Raw genomic sequence first — 21,081 nt, forward strand, 5'->3', positions numbered from 1 at the left:
ACCGCGTTAAATCATTAAATTTGATTAATTAATTAATATATAATGATCACAATAATGCATATAATTGAGATTGGTGTTTGGTCAATGTTTTTAAGCGGGATATATGAATACCCATTATATTAAGGAGTGGCCACCGGCCAGATGTGTGAATATGTCTATTTTACACCCACGAATAATAGAAAGACACGTGAGAATGGTAACAAAATGAAGAATGAATTTGCATGCAGTGAATCTCCTCCTCCACTCATCGTCCATGTCCTTCTACCCCCTCCCCCCAAAAAAAAAACTGATCTTGATCTCAGAATTTTGCTTGACCCCTTCTTGTCTCCTCCCCACCCCTCTGAAAACCAAATCTTGATCTTTGTTCATCTCTCTTGAGCTTGTTTTTAGCAAAAGAGAAGTCAATACCAAGCAACACAATCAGCAAATGTCTACTATATCAAAAGTCCTCTTTTTTAATGAAGAGTAAAGCTGTTGAACAATTTTTCAAAGAATATATGTGTGTGTTTGTGTGTTACTGATTTGCTTGTTTTATATGATTTAATACTAAAAATACAGAGCATTTGATTCTTTAAGATTTTAGGTTGATTTCCAAGTTTATGTAGCCTATATGGGAAGCAAAACTAGCATAAACCCAAACGAGATTCTGAGTCAAGACCATCAAATGCTTGCATTTGTTCATGGAGGAAGCTAAGGTGTTCTGTGCTTTTCCAGTCTTTTGCGTTACTAGGTTTGTCACTTTTTGCATGACTATCTTATATATGTTTGAGAATATTATTGTGCTAGTTTGGATTCATAGATAAGATGAGATGATTTTAGATAAAAATTGAAAGTTGAATAAAATATTACTAAAATATTATTTTTTAATATTATTATTGTTTTGAGATTTGAAAAAATTAAATTATTTATAATATTTTCTATGAAAATTTTAAAAAATTATAATGATGAAATGAGATTAGATGAAACACTATCTGAATCCAAACCAGACATCTCACGTTTACAATTACAGACATGGTTTCAGAGGCTTTGCTGCCAAGTTGATGGAAGACCAAGCTTTCCAGATTTCTAGAGAGAATCTTCTTTTCAAAATCCCTTTTTTCCGCATCTAGAAGTAGATGATCAATCCTTTTGATAAATCAAAACAAGCACATAGAGATTGTAACTTAACATTTCAGCAGGTATTTTCAGTATCCGTCGAGAGAGACAGAGATGAGTTCGCTACAGGAGAGGAAAGGAAGGCGAACGGACAGGGGGAAGAAGGGAGAAGAGAGAGATGTGGCGGATGAAGGGAGATGCGTTGAGAGAGTTTTGGGGAGAAAAGAGAAGAGGGAAGAAAGAAAGGGAAAAGGGTTTAGGGTAGACTTCAAGGGGGAGGATGGAAAATTAACGAGAATGAACTTGCACACACCTTAAGTGTCATGGGTCTGCTATGTGTAGCAATTTTATTAAAGCTTTTCCCTTACATTAAACAATTGGCATTTAGAAATACCAAGAAACTCAAGATCTTAGGAACTATCAGCCTTTTGACACATTGTTCATGACTAGCATAGTTAATGGCTTACTAACGTTAGGCCTGGACCATTCAACTTTGTTCAATACGGAAACTTCTAAACCCTTGCCAAAAAATATAGATATACAAATCCATTTTGGAAAATTCCACCCACCCAACAACCACTACACCACAAAAAAAAAGAAAAGAAAAAGCGCAGCATTTCCGAATTGATTTTGGTATATTCTTGACCAGCTCTCCCCCAATTTACTTCATTGCTGTGTTCTCTTTGAGTCTCTTGATTCAGTCTCATTGCCTTCCTTGGTTGAGCAAATTCTATGGACAAGCAATCGGGTCCAACGGTACATGACTCATGGAAGGCTTTCTAGTGGAAGTTTGAACATAGACCAATGGACTACTTTACAAGAAGAATTACGGCTCAAATCTGCCTCCAACCACAGATAAACAATTTCTACATCTGCCTTTGCAAGCATGAAACTCACACGTTGAACATCACTTGTAAGTAATGTCATCTAGCTATTGCTTGGCAATTTTTCTTTCGGATGCCTTCATAATCAGGATATCTATGCTTCTATTTTCAAGGAATCGAACTTCAAATCCTCCTTTTGCAATGTTAATGTGCCTAGGAAAAGAAAGTCTAGAAATAAGATTCGTCTGCTAAAATGTTTGGGAGCTCTCATACATGCAAAAGAGACAGCAGGGCATCTTACACAGAAGAGGTCGAACTCCCTGAAGTACAGTAAATATATACTAAAATGAATTCGAGAAATTGCATAAGAATTATGCAACTTATACAACTAGATGCATCATTCATGTCTACAACAAAACCTTTTCAACTTTTAACACTCTAAATTGGGAAGGCTAAACACCTTAATGATGGTAATCGATCTTTTCTTTAGTCATAATGGGTTCATATTACTCTTTGAATACTCTCAGACAGCAAGACACAGAGATGAAGATGAAACCATATTCATTAAAATTTCTGCAGTAAAGATGGTTTGAAAGAGAGAGGAAACGAACAGAGCATTGAGTACAGCAGACCACAACACTCAAGTGGAACAAACACAATCAGTCTGACGACCCAATTAAAAGTGAAGATCTTGGACAACTTTCAAGTAACAAACCATACTCTCTGTCCCCTTAGAAAAGAAAAGTTGGAAGTTTCTATGGAAACCGCTGTAGTAAGAACTTTGTTATCTACCAAACTTTAATTTGAGAAGAACAAGTGCATAAATATAAGATTCGTTCAGGAAGCCCATCACCACAACATATATAATAGGATCATAAACCGGATGAATAAATTCTGAATAAGATGTAAATATCAATGAGTATGAAATTAGATGTTGCGTACTTTGTGGAAGGAAATAAGTAGACATCAATTTAGTTTCTAGTTCTTCAAAAAATAGTATAAATAAGCAGAGAGATTTCAGACCTGATGACTTCAAGCAAAAATCATGCGTGCTTGAACAATTTCATACTGAGCCAATGAAAATATACAGCAACCACAAGGACAGGGAGAGTCAGAGGCACTAAGAAGCAGTAATACCTATCAATGCATGAACAAAAAGAAAATGTTTAATATAAATGCATGAAAGTTTAATACCAATGAAAATGCATGAAACTCCAGCGAATATAAATGCCAAAAAAGTTTAATAGACCCAATAATTGAAGTGTTTACATAGGTAATTCAACACAACAAAATGCACCAAAATTTATGAAACCCAGAAAGGCATAAAAAAAAAAATGTAGCAAGAACTTTTAGCAACTCCAAAACCATCAGATTTAAAGAAACAGTAATAGGAAACAAAGAAAGCAAACTATACACCAAGAAATACATACCGATCTAAGAAAACCTGTAATTTGTGCCTAATAGCTAGACCTTATAGAATGGAAGGAGAGGAAAAAGAAAGATCGAATCATAGGAATAAGTTTTTTACCAGTCGTTTTGAATGGTGGAGATCAGGGCATTATTGGATGGGGGAAGGAGCTTGGACACAACGGCTGCAAAGAGAAAACCGACAAAGAAGATGGAGCCGATTGCGATGAAAAGGCAGCCCCAGAAAAATTTGTCTTTGGATGAAGCAAGTTGAGAAGAAGTGGATGGAGCAGAAGCAGCAGAAGAGGAGCTCATCGTGTTACTGTGCATCAATTCAGAAACCCAACTCGTCACCCATTTAAAGCAAGATTCCTTTATAATTGCTGGGGATGAAATTGAAATTGCCTAAGGGTGCGTGAATTTTCAAATTTTTAACAGGCGATTTTATAATTTAGGATACATACACCAAATCCTTAAATTAATACCCAATTTGTAACCTTCTTTATAAATTATCAAATTAGCGAATTTTGCTACACATAAACTGGTGTATTAACACATCAGTTATAGACTATAATGAGACCCATTATAATTTTTAAAAAAACCAAAACACCAATCATTTTTTAGCCTCCATATCAGTGGTATGTTGGGTGTGTAAAAAATAAGGCTTATAAATAGATTTTCTCTTAGCGATTCATTTCTCAAAATATTAAAAACCAATAAGGTACACTCTCCATAAAAAAATCTGCATAAATATACCTTACAAAATTAAGAATTTTAAAATAATTTTTGAAAGGTAATTTATAATTATGAAAAATACACCAAATCCTTAAATTAATACACCCTCCATAAAAATTTTTTACATAGATATTCTATAAAAATTAAAATTTTTAAAATGATTTATAAACATCTAAAAAAAAAAAAATCATCATTTTAACTTCTCATATCAGAACAAAGTGCCAAACAGACAAATATCTTATAATCATATATACAAATTTTCAGATTTCATGTTCACTCTTTTTTATAGAGTTGAGAACAAAGTACCAAAAATGATCATGTCTACACTAATCATGACAGAAAATATTTTCTTTTCATATTCGAATACAAAAAGTGATACAAAAAAATGACAGCTTATTTTCATAACAAAATATGCAAATTTTTCATAAAATCAATCCCAGTCTGTTTTTAGGCAAAGTCTAGCATAGGAGCACTGCTTACCTAGACTTTTTAAAGTCTCTGAATTTCCCCACAATAGTGCCAAGCAAATATAAATTGTCAGCTAAACATAATAACCACGACCCTGAGTTAACAGAGCTTAACACTGCCTTTTAGATATAATTTTTTTTTTTTATTGGTAATCAAGAAGTTATATTCATAGTAATAGGCAAAGCCCAGGTACACACGTAGTATACATGAGAACCACCTAACTAGAAGTAACAATAGAACTTTTTAGAAATAAAATAGATCATATATGAACTCCCATAAAATTCTGCAGTGGCCCTGAATACATTAAATGCACTTAAAGGCCAATCCACTTATGACCCAAATTCAGTAAAACCAACTATCAAATCCTATTTCTTCTAAGTACCTTCACTTAACCACAAAGGTAACGTAGTAACCATTGTACAAACCAAAACTTCTCGTTTCCAAAAATATTTAGGCTGATACAACTACGCAAAAACCAACCTTAACTTGCACGTACAAACTTTACCCCTTCATCACATCAAATTGACCACAAAACCACGCCCAATACACTCCACTTCAATAGAGCTCCATTTTCACAGTTACCCACCAGCAAACATCCCATATCAGTCAGCCACAGATATTTCCAAGCCTAGAATTTCTCACCAAACCCAATAACCATCTTAGATAAATCAAATCCGTAACCCAAACAACATAATCCTAACAATCTAGAAACCATAATGTTGCAAAAAATGAGACTTACCTTGGGTTGAATCAGTCCAAGTAGGCTACGGCAGAAAGGGGTGAGTGGTGAGCAGTGGCTTCATGCGGTGAAGCTTGCTGGATCACAGTGGTTTGAATGGAGGGCAAGTAGCGGCTTGGCTTGGTGGCAAGATCAAAGCAGAAGGTGAGAAACAGAGAGGGAAACGGACAGAAAGAGAGGCGGGTAGAGAGGGCTTACCGGTGGCTTCGTTCGACTTCGTGAGCGACGGTGTGGCAAGGCTTAGGCGGTAGCAGCGACGGGCTACGAAACAAAACGGAGAGATGAGCGAGAAAGGGGGATATAGACAGAAAAAAAGAGAGAGGCACGAATTTGAGAGAAAAAGAGTAAACAAATATTAAATCGGAGAGGGAGACCAAGAGAAAGGGAGAGGAGTTATTTATGGCGGTGGAGTACGGCGGCAACCTGGCGTGTAACGGGCGAAGGCGGCCGAGAGATGTGAAACAGAGAGGCAGAGAGAGAAAGTGAGGGAGAGACGGAGAGAAAGAGACAATGGGAAGATGATTTACCGATGTGGATCTGTGGTCGGACGGCGGGGCTTGGCGCCTAGCTTGGAGGCGAAGGCTCACGGAGAACGAGAGGGTACAAACGGAGTGTGACAGACGGAGAGAGAGATGTAACCCCAGGTTGGGCTTTGGGCCTTGGCCAGGCTTCTTTGACAGTGCTGCTAGTACGTTAACGCTGGGCGCACCGTCAATCCTAAAATTTATTTATTTATTTAATCTTATTTTATATATTTGTTTAACATTCTTGAATATTAAAAAATATATGACTTTTACTAATAATTACTTAATTAGCTATTTAAAAAATAAAAAATAAATAAAATATGCAAGAAGTAGATAGCCATACTATGTATATTTATAATTTTTTTAACATATTAGTACCTGGTAAGTCAGCACGTATTGTTATGTAAGTAAAACTTATAAGAATAAATAATATTTTTTGATAAATAAATTTTTCAAAAATTCACCTCTTAGCATATTTGATTCATTTAAAAGAGTAATACTATATACATTTTTAAGATGTGTAAGTCCATTACACTACCTTTAAAATAAAGTGAGATTTATTATTAAAAAATAATTTTTCTGATGGATTTAAGATTTATCAGCTTTTATAAAAAAAAAAAATGTACATGACTTGCATACCCTAAAACTACAAATATCATTTTTTCATTTAAAAATAATTATCAGGGAAGAATCTATTAAAACAATTCATTCATTTTCTTGGCTTCCAAACACTAATGGATATAGATGGAAATAGATAGTCTTCCACGTTAATGGAATGAGTATAGACTTCTATTCTTGTTTTATCTTTTACTTGGATTACATACTATTCATATACTTTGATGTAACGAGGTGTAACAACCCGACTAGATAGTATTAGAGGTTGAATTTGAATAATTTTATCTTTAGATTTTTCTCATATTATAATAAAAATCTCTTATTGTTATTATTAGTATGATTAATTTTATCATATTCTATGGCATTAATAAGTTGTTTATATTTTAAATACAGAATTTTATTATTGCTATTATTTTAATTATAATTGTTAATATTTTAGTTTTTATTAATAATAATCTTTCCTAATTACGCTTAAATATTTTGAGCTCTTTCATCGTCCTTCACATCTTCACCCTCTCGAACATTCAACATTAATTTGAATGTTTCGTTGTCAACGGAATGCAAGTGCCGAAATGCCGCAATTTTCTCTGGGATAATTTCTTAGTCTTAAAGATTTCGTATATCATAATCGACTTACTTCATATCTTTCGACTTTTGATTGAGTAGAAACATTTCTTTTTGATAACCAACGGACACATGAATGAAAACCCTACACGACTTCCATGTCCTCGTAGCCATGCACATGCTGTCCCCTTTCCCATAATATAGGGTTGTTGCACTACCTTCTCACACACATCATCAACCTCTAGACCCTCCTTGCGATTCCTCCAACCATAAGCCCCTCGTGGCAACAACCCAGTGAAAAACCAGGGCAACATCTCAACCCAGCCAGCACTTACATTGAGTGACGATAGAAACTCCATGCCTATGTTGATAGGCCACGTGTTGGGGTCCTCGGTCTAGACCCAAAACACTAAGTCCTCCACGCCAATGGTGGCCTTGTGATGACCGAACCTTGGTTCCTCTCTTGCTTGGCTCACGTGCAAAGGTGGTCAATATGACCACTTGGGGATGGTGGGGTTAAGTGTTTAGGCTAAGATGAGTCTATGGAGTGATGGAAGATGAAGAGTGATGGTGTGGTTCAAGGGTGATGGGCGCACGACACTAGTGAGTGCTATGGTGTAGGCGCCTCTTGGAAGATAGGCTTAGGGTTTGGATGATATGTTTAGGGTTTGGAAAAAGTAAGATAGGTGGCTAAGATTGAAGATGAGTGATGTGGAGGGAATGGCTAGGGCTGGCCGAAATTTGATGGAGGAGAGATTTTAGGAAGTTTACTAAAATCTTGGAAGATGATTTCCCTCAAATCTTGGAGATAACTCTCTTAAAATCTTGGGATGTGATAGATGATGTGTATGGCCAGCTATGGAGTATGGAATGGGTCAATTAGGGTTCCTAAATTATAGGAACCTTGATTGGCAATTGGGGTGGGTGGCTAAGGCATGAAAGATGGAGCAAACCAATATGGAAAGTGGACTAACACTTGTGGGGCGATGTTGGGGCTTGGATGGATTGAATGAGCCAAATTCAATAAAAACACCTCAAGAACAATGATGAACATGCATGAACAAAATGAAAAACATGCATGAACAATGAAGAACACTCAAGAACAATAGCAAAATACTAATGAACTTGAATGAACAAACACATAAAAGGATAAATCACTACTTGATTCACGAATTGCACAAGTAATGAATCAACCTCATATATTGACAGACACAACTTAGATTTACGAATTGCACCAAGTTTCAAGAACAAAATAGATTGAATCACACTTATTCAAAGAATTGCAAGTGTGATTCTCTCTTTGGGATTCACGAATTGCACCCAAAAAGCCTAAGTGCAAAGGCACCAGTTTATGATCTCTTAAACAATAGTCTTCCCTCTAGGAGTTTGAAAAAAATCCTAAAGCAAATGAAGGAGGTCCTATTTATAAGAAAAACAAATTGGAAACCCTCAATATGTCCCTATAAAATAAATAAATAAAGTAAATTAAATAAATAAAATAAATAATAAGATAATGACAATGGACCAAGGCTAGCAGTGGCATGCATGGCCCATGGTGGGCTAGGTGGTGCACAGTGGTCAGGTTGGTCCATGGTCAGGTGGTGCGGTCATGGCTTGCTGGGTGGTGAGCCATGGTGGTGCGTGACATGACTGGCTGATGGTGAGCCAGGGTGGTGCGGCATGGCTAGCTGATGGTGAGCCATGGTGGTGCACGGCATGGTGGTGCACGACATGGTGGGCATGGCTTGCTGAAGGTGAGCCATGGTGGTGCACGGCATGATGGGCATGGCTTGCTGAAGGTAAGCCATGATGGTGCACAGCATGGCCCTGGCTGGTGGCCTGAGCGCTGAGTCTGCAAGGCATGGGCTGGAGCCATACGCTGGATGGCATGCCACTGATCTGCTTTACAAGGCATGGGCTGTAGCCATGCGCTAGATGGCACGCCGCGAGGCATGCCACTAACCTGCTCTGCAAGGCACGGGCTGGAGCTGTGCGCTGGATGGCGTGCTTGTGGGGGCACGCCATTGGCCTCGCTAGGTGGTGTGGGGGCACGCATGTATGCTCAAGGGCACGCGTAAGCCTGCATGCATGGTCTGAGCACGGTCAGTAGCCTTCATGCTCGTCCACTGCGTGTCATGGTTTGAGCCAATGCATGCAAGTAGACTAGCCATGTGATTGTCCTGACCCTCCATGGGTCGTGCCGAGGTGTGGTCTCGGGCAAATCTCCTGGGGACTGTGACATTCCCCCTCCCTTCGAGCACATCCTTGCCCTCAAGGATCAAATTTGGATACCTCGACACCATGTCATCATAATCCTCCCATGATGCCTCCTCTCTCGGCACCTCTTGCCATTGGATCAATACTTGCCATACCTTCCTCCTTGTCCTCCCTCGAGTCACTATCCTATATTCAAGAACCGCTCTTGGTTGTAAGAGCATCTTTCCCTCATAATCAAAGTTAGGAAGCTCTTCCTTACTATTATGGAAGTGATTAAGAATCTCTTTCCTCAAATTCGGCTCATTAGGGACATAGACATTCCCCTTGTAATAGATGAGACCGTCTCTTACTTTGAAACCAACCACTCCTCCACCTTGGGCATCAAGTAGCTCAATAATCTCCAAGGCCCGTGTGGCCTCTCTAATCTTGTCCCACACTCTCCATTCGGCCCCACTCAAGGCCATCAACATGGGATCATCTTCTTCATAAGTAGTCCATAACAAGTAGTTCTCCTTGGATATCAAAGCCACATAAGGCTTCTCTTCCTTAGGTATCAAAGCTGTCCACATATGCTTCTTGGTCCCAAGCTTGAATTCCATGGTCATCTTCCCATAATCATTGATCACTCTTCCAACGCTTCTAAGCCAAGCGTTGCCCAATACAATCTCAAGACCTTCAAGTGCCAAGACATAAAGATCGGCCACAATCCTCACACCTTGCATGTTCATCTTCACTTCCTTGACAATCTCTTCACACTTCAACTTGTCCCCATTTGTAACTTTCACCTCAAATGGGTTTATGGCATACGGCTTCAACCCAATCTTGGTGACAATATTGGAGTTGACAAAGTTGTGGGTGGATCCACTATCCACCAAAAGAGTCACCTCAAACTTCCCTACCCATGCCATCACTCTCATTGATGCGGGTCTAGGTACACCCAAAATGGCATTCAAGGACAATTCGGCCTCCTCTAGTGATTCACTAGATTCGGCCCCCTCTTGCTCCAACTCCTCACTAGATGTCTCTTCATGTGCCTCATCTTCTACTTCATTGCTTTCATCTTCAAGCAACACATATGCTTGCCCACCCCTACACTTGTGTTCTTTGCTCCATTTGTCACCACACTTGAAACAAAGACGCTTTTTTATCCTCTCTTGGACCTCTTCTCTAGACAACTTCTTCACTTCATATGGCTTTGATTTTGATGCACTTGCTTCTCCCTCCTTGTCTTTCCAAGGAACTTTGGTTTGCAAAGGTTTTGAAATTTTGCTCCCCATATCCTTAGAATGACACTTTTTAATGTGAGTGCTCTCTTCAAGAATCTCCGCCATTCTCATAACTTCTTGCAAACTTCTTGGTTGCTTCAACTTTATCTCCTTGGCAAGCCAAGGTCTCAACCCATCTATAAAAGTACCAATTAGTGCCTCTTCGGACCAACCCCTAACCAAGGTTTGGAGTTGCTGAAACTCCTCAATGTAATGGTGTACTTTTCCCTCTTGTTTCAACTTTGCCAATTGCCCATGATGGTTGACAATTGGTGAAGGTCCAAATTGCATCAAAAATTCTTTTTCAAAGGCGGTCCATCCCAACCTCTTTTCATCCTTCTCATATTGATCTCTTATCCACCTCCACTACTTGCTAGCTTTTCCTTCCAAGTAAAAACAAGCCGTTGACACTCTTTCTCTCCTTGGAACATCATATACACGGAAATAATGGTCCACCTTATCCAACCACTCATATGGATCCCCCCATTGAACTTAGGGAAGTCCACCTTTGGTCTCTTGGGTCCCCGGTCATAAGTTCGGTTTCCCCTCCTCTCATCATGGATTCCATCATCAAACCTTCTTCCATGATTGCCTCCATTTTGGTCATAGTAGTGAGGCCTTCTCTCCTCTCGGTTTTCATGGCACAAAGGCCTTCTATCATCTCGATTTTCATGGCCCCAAGGCCTCTCCTCTTCATACCCATACTCGGCCTCATGGTTATCTTCATTTCTAGGCATCTCATACCTCACATCATGATGTCTTCCTCTAGTGCTAGGACTTCTATGGTGGCTTCCACCATGAATCCACCTTTCCACGGCAACATCATCATGCTCTACACGTCCACCTCTTCTCAATTCAATTCTTGGCGGCTCATGCATCGCATCATGCAAAGACTCGGTCACGCTTGTCTCCACACCATCCACAAAAGCATTACGCCTTTGTGCATTATTCTCTTGCCGTGGGGCTTGGCCTTCTACAAGCATTCTTTCAATACTCTCATGTGTTTCTCTTCTCATAGTCTCCATAGCTCTTCTATGCTCTTCATTATCACGGGTGGTAGCATTCATAGCCATTCTAAGTTCGACCATAGTGGTGTTGACCTCACTTAGGATGTCCATGACTCTAGTGTTGACCTCCTCAGGTACCTCAATTCGCTCCCGGTTGGAACTCTTGATTGCTTGTACTCAGATGCTTGCAAACTAACTTCTTGAAACTCTTGCAAACTAGTCTTGCAAATTGAATTTTCTGGTTGGTGTAGCCTTGGACAACAACTTGCACTTCAATGGAAGGTAGGATGGGCTCACAAGTCCAACCTTGAGTTGTCCACCTTTGTGGGTGGGCAACCCCTCTTGCACTAACACAAGTCCTACCACTGGTCTTCCACCTTCAAGGGTGGCTGACCCCTTCAAGTAACACTACTCCGTCCTCTACTCAACCCCCAAACTTCAATTCAATAATTCACAAGCAACAAGAAAGTAAACAATGTCGAGGTCCTCCGTGGACCTCCCAATCAAATTCACAAGGTTGAGTTATCGCGTTGTTTACCTCGTGGAGAAGTGAGAACTTCTCAAAATCACCAAACAAGAATCCTCTCAATGAAAGCACCAATTAGTGTTGGGGTCCTCGGTCTAGACCCAAAACACCAAGTTTTCCACGCCAATGGTGGCCTTGTGATGACCGAACCTTGGTTCCTCTCTTGCTTGACTCACGTGCAAAGGTGGTCAATATGACCACTTGGGGATGGTGGGGTTAAGTATTTAGGCTAAGATGAGTGTATGTAGTGATGAAAGATGAAGAGTGATGGTGTGGTTCAAGGGTGATGGGCGCATGGCACTAGTGAGTGCTATGGTGTAGGCGCCACTTGGAAGATAGGTTTAGGGTTTGGATGATGTGTTTAGGGTTTGGAAAAAATAAGATGGGTGGCTAGGATTGAAGATGAGTGATGTGGAGGGAATGGCTAGGGCTGGCCGAAATTTGATGGAGGAGAGATTTTAGGAAGTTTACTAAAATCTTGGAAGATGATTTCCCTCAAATCTTGGAGATGACTCTCTTAAAATCTTGGGATGTGATGGATGATGTGTATGGCCGGCTATGGAGTATGGAATGGGTCAATTAGGGTTCCTAAATTATAGGAACCTTGATTGGCAATTGGGGTGGGCGGCTAAGGCATGAAAGATGGAGCAAACCAATATGGAAAGTGGACTAACACTTGTGTGGGGCGATTTTGGGGCTTGGACGGATTGAATGAGCTAAATTCAATAAGAACACCTCAAGAACAATGATGAACATGCATGAACAAAATGAAGAACATGCATGAACAATGAAGAACACTCAACAACAATAGTAAAATACTAATGGACTTGAATGAACAAACACATAAAAGGATAAATCACTACTTGATTCACGGATTGCACAAGTAATGAATCAACCTCATATATTGATAGACACAACTTGGATTCACGAATTGCACCAAGTTACAAGAACAAGATAGATTGAATCACACTTATTCAAAGAATTGCAAAGTGTGATTCTCTCTTTGGGATTCACGAATTGCACCCAAAAAGCCTAAGTGCAAAGGCACCAGTTTATGATCTCTCAAACAATAGTCTTCCCTCTAGGAGTTTGCCAAAAGATCCTAAAGCAAATCAAGGAGGTCCTATTTATAAGAAAAACAAATTGGAAACCCCAATAGGTCCCTAGAAAATAAATAAATAAAGTAAATTAAATAAATAAAATAAATAACAAGATAATGGCCATGAACCAAGGCTAGCTGTGGCATGCATGGCCCATGGTGGGTTAGGTGGTGCACGGTGGTCAGGTTGGTCCATGGTCAGGTGGTGCGGTCATGGCTTGCTGGGTGGTGAGCCATGGTGGTGCGCGGCATGGCTGGCTGATGGTGAGCTAGGGTGATGCAGCATGGCTAGCTGATAGTGAGCCATGGTGGTGCACAATATGGTGGGCATGGCTTGCTGAAGGTGAGCCATGGTGGTGTACGGCATGATGGGCATGACTTGCTGAAGGTAAGCCATGATGGTGCATGGCATGGCCCAGGCTAGTGGCCTGGGCTCTGAGTCTGCAAGGCATGGGCTGGAGCCATGCGTTGGATGGCACGCCGCGAGACATGCCACTGACCTGCTCTGCAAGGCACGGGCTAGAGGCGTGCGCTGGATGGTATGCCTGTGGGGCACGCCACTGGCCTCGCTAGGTGGTGTGGGGGCACGCATGCATGCGCGCAGATGCACGCTCAAGGACACTCGCAAGCCTGCACACATGGTCTGCATGTGGTCAGTAGCCTCCATGCTCACCCGCTGCATGTCATGGTTTGAGCCAAGGCATGCAAGCAGACTAGCCATGTGACTGTCCTAACCCTCCATGGGTCATGCCGAGGTGTGGTCCCGGACAAATCTCTTGGGGCTATGACACCACGACAGTCAACGAGGTTCCGTAAATCCAATCCCAAGTATTTGGGATAAACTGTATGTGATCAATATGCAGTTTACGTTGCATGCATGCCGCATGCAACAAGGGACCAGAATGGATCGTAAGGAACGTTGGGAACGTGGGAAGCTTGAGTTGATTACATAGGAATGGGTCTTCAAGGAGTTACGTATTTTACGTGTTTTTCTTTTCGTTGGTGTTCTGTTTTGGAGCTCTATTTTATGCTCTATTTTACGTGTCTGTTTACATGTTTGAATTGGTTAGTTAGCTACTAGTTTCCCTTTATTTTCGGCATGGTTGTAAATGGCTTGGCTTACTTAAAGCAGCCTAGAAATTGTCAAGTATTAGCAGATAATTTATTCAACTATTACGGTTTATTTCTCACCAGAAGAGAAAGCATTCTTTTACGTTAACGTTATCACAATTTGGGACCTATCATTGGTCTCAGAGCCAGGTTGAATTTTTTTTAATGGGAACCAATAAGGAGTGAATCGAGCAGCTAGAAGTAGGACTGGGTGGAGTACAAGAAGGGTTACACCGGATAGAGCTCGGTATGGCTGACCGGCTTCATCATGTAGAAGAAACTCTCAACCACCTTTCCAATGTCTTGCTTGCAAACCAGGAGAATCCCATCCACGGACATCATCACCGAGATGGCCACGAAGGAGGACGGCTGGTGGTATCGTCCAAAACGGCAAAACTTGAATTTCTCAGATTTTCAGGAGATGATCCGATGGAGTGGTTCAATCGCGTGAACCAATTTTTCGAGTTCCAGAATATGCCCGAGGCACAAAGAGTTTCATTGGCCTCCTACCACTTGGAAGGAGAAGCCAACCAGTGGTGGCAGTGGATTCGCAAAACATTCCAAGAAGACGAACGCGTGCTCTCGTGGCCGGATTTTGAGGAGGAACTCTGGGCTCGCTTCGGAGCTTCGGAGTGCGAGGATTTCGACGAAGCCCTTTCGAGGGTCAAACAAACTGGGTCCTTGCGTGAATACCAGAAGGAATTTGAACGCTTGGGCAACCGTGTGAGGGGCTGGACACAAAAAGCTCTTGTGGGAACTTTCATGGGCGATTTACGAACGGAAATCTCGGACGGGATTCGAATGTTTAAACCTCAAACATTGAAAGCTGCCATCAGCTTCGCGCGCATGAGAGATGACCAGCTAATGACACAACGGAGATTCACACGCCCTCCATCTCCAGTGCGAGCTCCCCTATCTCTACCTCCAGTTAACCGAACAACACCAATAACACCGGCTGCCCCTATTAGACGCTTGAGTTGGGAAGAAATGCAGCGTAAGCGACTCCAAGGCCTGTGTTTTAATTGTAATGAGTGTTTTACTGTAGGACATAAATGTCAGGGGCCCCGAATCCTCATGTTGGAAGGTCACGATGGCGAAAACGGCACTTGTGATGCCATAAACGAAGAACCACTAGTGGAGGAAAACCAGGAGGGGACTATCGAACCAGAGATTACGTTGCATGCTCTAACAGGTTGGACAACACCTAAGACCATGTGAGTAGCTGCCAGGATCGGTGCCCACGATTTTATCACGTTAATTGACAGCGGATCGACTCACAATTTTATTAGTGAGCGTATGGCCAGCCTACTACGATTACCAGTGATACCGACTGAGGCATTCACGGTGCGGGTAGCTAACGGAGCCGATCTTAGATGCCATGGGAGGTTCGATGAGGTACCAGTAAACCTGCAAGGCATAACTTTTTCATTAAATCTTTATTCTCTACCACTCACAGGATTGGATTTAGTCTTGGGAATCCAATGGCTTAAGCTACTCAGGTCCGTGGTTTTCAACTGGAAAAGATTGACCATGGAATTTTCTTGGGACAACCAGACCAGACATTTGATAGGGATTGATGGCCAAAATATTCAAGCGGCATCACTTAAAGCAATATCCAAGGGCTTTCGACCAGGCCATACTATCCTAGCTTTTTGCCTACCGGTCACCAAGGTGGACCCAGAAGACCTCATACATCCAAGCATGCAAGCAGTATTGCAGGAATACTCTAATGTATTTTCCGAACCTTCAAGCTTGCCTCCCATCCGCGCGATTGATCACAACATTCCTCTAAAGGAAGGAACCAAACCAGTTAATGTGCGACCATACCGATACGCGCATTATCAAAAAGAGGAGATTGAAAAACAGGTCCAAGAAATGCTAAGCTCAGGACTTGTTCAACCCAGCACAAGCCCTTTCTCATCACCCGTCCTTTTGGTGAAGAAAAAAGATGGAAATTGGCGCTTTGCACAGATTATCGTGCACTCAACGCAGCAACCATTAAAGACCAATTTCCAATCCCCACCATGGAGGACATGTTGGATGAACTCTATGGTGCCTCGTATTTTACCAAGCTTGACTTGAGGGCTGGGTACCATCAGGTACGAGTAAATCCTCTTGATCTCCCTAAGACTGCTTTCCGAACACATAATGGACATTACAAATATTTGGTTATGCCGTTTGGCTTATGCAATGCACCATCTACCTTCCGGGCCATTATGAATTCTATTTTTCGGCCTCATCTTAGAAAATTTATATTAGTTTTCTTTGATGATATATTAGTTTATAGTCCTTCGTGGGACACACATTTAGTGCATGTAGGGCAAACCTTGGAGATATCGAGGCAACACCAATTTTTTGTTAAGGCTAGTAAATGTGCCTTTGGGCAACATAAACTGGAGTATTTGGGTCATATTGTTACTAACCAAGGAGTAGAAGTGGACATGAGTAAAATAGCCGCAATGGTGGCATGGCCACGGCCTAATAATATTTCAGCACTACGTGAGTTCTTAAGCTTGACAGGTTATTACCGGAAGTTCGTTCAAAATTACGGCATTATAGCTCGGCCTCTTACCAACCTCTTGAAGAAGGGCCAATTCGGCTGGAATGATGAAGCAGAGGTGGCTTTTTTGGCACTCAAATAGGCCATGACAACCACTCCCACATTAGCAATGCCGAATTTCAAGGACTCATTTACCATTGAGACGGATGCATTCGGGGAAGGAATAGGAGCTGTACTATCTCAACAAGGCAAACCGGTGGCATTCATGAGTTGAGCACTTGGAGTGACGAAGAAATCCTAGTCCACTTACTCCAAGGAAATGTTAGCCATCATAGAGGCTATACGTTTATGGCGTCCATACCTTCTGGGCAAGAAATTTTACATTCAAACGGATCAGCGCAATCTCAAGTTTTTTTTTTTGGAACAACGGACTGCCACACCAGAGCAGCAGAAATGGGTAGCTAAACTCCTTGGGTACGACTACGAGATAGTCTACCGACCTGGACGTGAAAACTCTGCTGCCGACGCATTATCACGTAAACCAGGTAGTCCCATTCTCCATAGCATTTTTATTCCGCATGTTAGTATATGGGAAGACATTAAAACGACAACAAGAAATGATCCGTATATTCAGTCAATGGGTCGCAAGGCAACGGGTCATCCCGAAGGACCTTATGTGTGGCGTTAGGGGCTACTTTTCTTCAAAGGCAAAGTTGTCATTCCAGACAATCGAGCCTTACGTAGCAAATTGCTACATGAAATGCACAACACGAAGGTGGGCGGCCACTTAGGAGTTTTACGCACATATAAGAAATTGGGACAGCAGTTCTATTGGCCGGGAATGCATAAATCAGTCCAGGAGTACGTCAAAGGATGCGAAGTATGTCAAAAAGTCAAGGCTGAAACACTAGCTCTGGCCGGACTCCTCCAACCACTGCCAATCCCATGCCGGGTTTGGGACGACATCACTTTAGATTTTATTGAAGGCCTTCCGATTTCTCAAGGCAAGGACACGATTATGGTGGTCGTCGATAGGTTGAGTAAATCAACCCATTTCCTTGCGTTAACCCATCCGTTTACTGCAAAAACAGTGGCCGACAAATTCGTAGAGGGAATTATCAAACTTCACGGGATGCCGCAGTCCGTCATTAGTGACTGAGACCCAATTTTCATCAGCAAATTCTGGCAGGAATTCTTCAAGATGTCTGGCACCAAATTGCAGCTCAGTTCCGCATACCACCCAGAAACCGATGGACAAACAGAAGTCGTCAATCGCTGCCTCGAGCAATACCTTCGTTGTTTCGTGCACTAGTGGCCGCGTAAATGGAATTATTATTTACCCTGGGCAGAGTATTGGTATAATACTACCTACCATATTTCTATGGGGATGACCCCATTCCAAGCACTGTCTGGACGATTGCCTCCCACCATTCCATATTACACGGATAGACTATCGCCAGTACACAAAGTGGATCAGTAGTTAATGAATCGCGATGAACTGCTTCAGCAATTGAAGGTTAATTTAGCGAGCTCAGTTAATCGAATGAAGCAAATGGCCGACAACAAGCAGAGGGATATTTCATTTGATGTGGGTGAACGGGTGTTGTTGAAGCTCCATCCTTACCGACAACAAACAGCCTTCAAAAGGGTCCATCAGAAATTGGCAAGTCATTTTTACGGACCCTATGTAATCTTGAAGAAATGCGGACCAGTCGCGTACAAACTCGACTTACCGGAAGGCACACACATTCACCCCGTATTTCATGTGTCGTTACTTAAACGATACCAAGAAAATGACAGCCTTACGGAACCACAGCAGACAACGTTGCCACCAGTCTCCGATGAAGGAGTGGTCGAACTCAAACCACAAGTGATTCTGGACAACCGTTGGGTCAAATAGGGAGGTCAACTGGTTGAAGAGAGCCTAGTGCAATGGAAGCATCTACCACCGAAGGACGCCACCTGGTAACAAACGAAGAAACTGCTGAATGAATTCTCACCGACGATCCTTGAGGACAAGGATCCACTAAACGGGGGGAGTATTGATAGGCCACGGTAGTCAACGAGGTTCCGTAAACCCAATCCCAAGTATTTGGGATAAACTGTATGTGATCAATATGCAGTTTACGTTGCATGCATGCCGCATGCAACAAGAGACGAGAACGGGTCGTAAGGAACGTTGGGAACGTGGGAAGCTTGAGTTAGTTGATTACGTAGGAATGGGTCTTCAAGGAGTTACGTATTTTACGTGTTTTTCTTTCCATTGGTGTTCTGTTTTGGGGCTCTGTTTTATGCTCTGTTTTACGTGTCTGTTTAGTGTTTGAGTCGGTTAGTTAGCTACTAGTTTCCCTTTATTTTCGGCATGATTGTAAATGGCTTGGCTTACTTAAAGCAGCCCAGAAATTGTCAAGTATCAACAGATAATTTATTCAACTATTACAGTTTATTTCTCACCGGAAGAGAAATCATTCTTTTACGTTAACGTTATCACAATTTGGGACCTATCATTACGTCGCCCTGTACCCATACGTGCCCATGACCTTGCGTCGCTGCAAATAGCATTTGAACACCACCCACGTTCATTTGCATTACTCCATGAGCCAGCATCAACCCATGGCAACAACCATCGCTGTGTGTCTCTTTGCTCGTATGCACCATGATGAAAACCGCCATGAAGCAAGTAAACCACACCACAACATATTCTACCACCCTGCCATGCACTTAAATCCCCGTCACTAGTAGCTCCAAAAACCAGCCCACGTGATATCAACGTAGCCTCTATTTTTATACAACAAAAATCGAGCATCTTCATGCCACAAAAAGCTGCAATGGACGCCACACTGTGAGACCTGCAACCAAGAACTGTCAGAAGGTGCCACCCATCTCTTCCGTAGGCCTCTTCATCCCTACCTAACCATGCTATGCCAGAACTTGCTCAAGCAGAGAGCAATCAATTGCCTTGTCATCACCGTAGACCATCATAAGACATTGGAGTTCTCGGGTTGCCACGGAAACTGCCGGTCTTTACCTCTAGTCAACCTCACATAGCACCACCACCATCACTCATCGTCGGAAACAATAGCCTTACCCCACATCACCCACTGCCCCACGTAAGACTGCTCATGTCCTCTTCAATGGTTAAACTTACATGTAGCAAATTTCCTGTAAATTACATTACATTTATGCCCCTAAATTATATAAGACATGGAAAATTATTTTGTACATAGTAAAATAAATTATTTTGTACTTCGTGATATTTTACGTTGGGCTTGATTTTATTTTATTACGTACATAAACCTTTATACTATTTTAACTTGGGTTAGGCTTAATATTTTAAATCAGGCTTAGTTTTACTTGGATGAATATGTTAGCCCAAAAGCTTTATTTTTACATAAAATATTTAAGGATTTTAATTATATTATTAAATATTAACTTTTACAACTAAATTTAGTAGCAAATAATAAGAGTCTAATTTTAATTTTAGTGCATTAAGTTTGGTTATGTATATTTTATGAAATGAGTTTCCATTGTTATTTAAAAGATTTAAATAAAAATATGATTTCCTACTAAATTGTAATATGTTATTAGTTTTAAATTATTGTTAGATTATTATAGTAGTTTAACCAGGATTTTAATTTTAAATAGGAATAAGTTGAATTAAATAAGTTTTTTTTTGTTATTTTTTCATATTTGATAAAATTATTATATTACAATTATAACTAGAAAATAAAGAACCATGTTAAGAATATTTAAATGATATTAATATTTATTAGATTTCTTGTAAGATTGAATAATTATGTTAATTATAAGAAAGTAAACCAACTTGAAGAATTGAGGTTTTCACGACTTATTTTAATAGAATTGAATATAGTCCAAGTGTTTTACTAAATTATAATTAGAAAGTGAAAATATGTGTGGGAGACGCACCGATCAGTCCCATTGTGATTGACAGAGACTGTGGGATCGAGACATATAACATCGAGTTACACATCCTATGTTCATGATAGATAAAATGCAATGCACCTCAGTATATTAGCAGTATACAATAAAATCGCAGTGGAATAATAAAAGTCAAATAATATAAACAATGCGACCAGCAATTACAAAGCACATGGCACCATTACTAAACAAAATACCCAACATTGCCTTCTTTCCAAAACATGCATCATGTATATATATATAGTTTTCCAAAAGCATAGAGTATTCTTTATCTCCCAAAACACGGGACCTTCTAAAAAAAATCAAAATAGGCATTTCCTCTTGAGGGAAATGGGGTCCCAACTTTTGCATTCTCTCTCACTTTTTCTCCCCCCTTCAATAAAAGGGCTCGGGCTTCACTTGCTTTTTTAAGAATCAATCCTTATCCCGATTCTTGATTTATTTGGA

The 21,081-nt window shown here is 40.9% G+C and overlaps 1 long non-coding RNA gene across 5 annotated transcripts; it reads right to left on the minus strand.

The window, feature by feature from the left end:
• Positions 1-81: 81 nt before the first annotated feature.
• On the minus strand, positions 82-5,955 carry LOC122294776. 5 transcript variants are annotated; one of them, XR_006237723.1, is made up of 7 exons: positions 5,796-5,955; positions 5,467-5,529; positions 5,269-5,387; positions 5,010-5,157; positions 3,448-3,648; positions 2,943-3,056; positions 1,410-2,132 (listed from the first exon to the last, which is right to left on the minus strand). It is a non-coding gene; the product is annotated as an uncharacterized LOC122294776 (long non-coding RNA). The 5 variants fall into 5 exon arrangements; XR_006237725.1 differs by lacking the exon at positions 1,410-2,132 and adding an exon at positions 82-379 and having other exon boundaries at positions 5,467-5,942; XR_006237724.1 differs by having other exon boundaries at positions 1,410-2,239; positions 5,467-5,942.
• Between the last annotated feature and the right edge of the window lie 15,126 nt (positions 5,956-21,081).

Source organism: Carya illinoinensis, chromosome 14 (assembly GCF_018687715.1).
Source record: "Carya illinoinensis cultivar Pawnee chromosome 14, C.illinoinensisPawnee_v1, whole genome shotgun sequence".
In the NCBI taxonomy this organism is placed as follows: domain Eukaryota; kingdom Viridiplantae; phylum Streptophyta; class Magnoliopsida; order Fagales; family Juglandaceae; genus Carya; species Carya illinoinensis.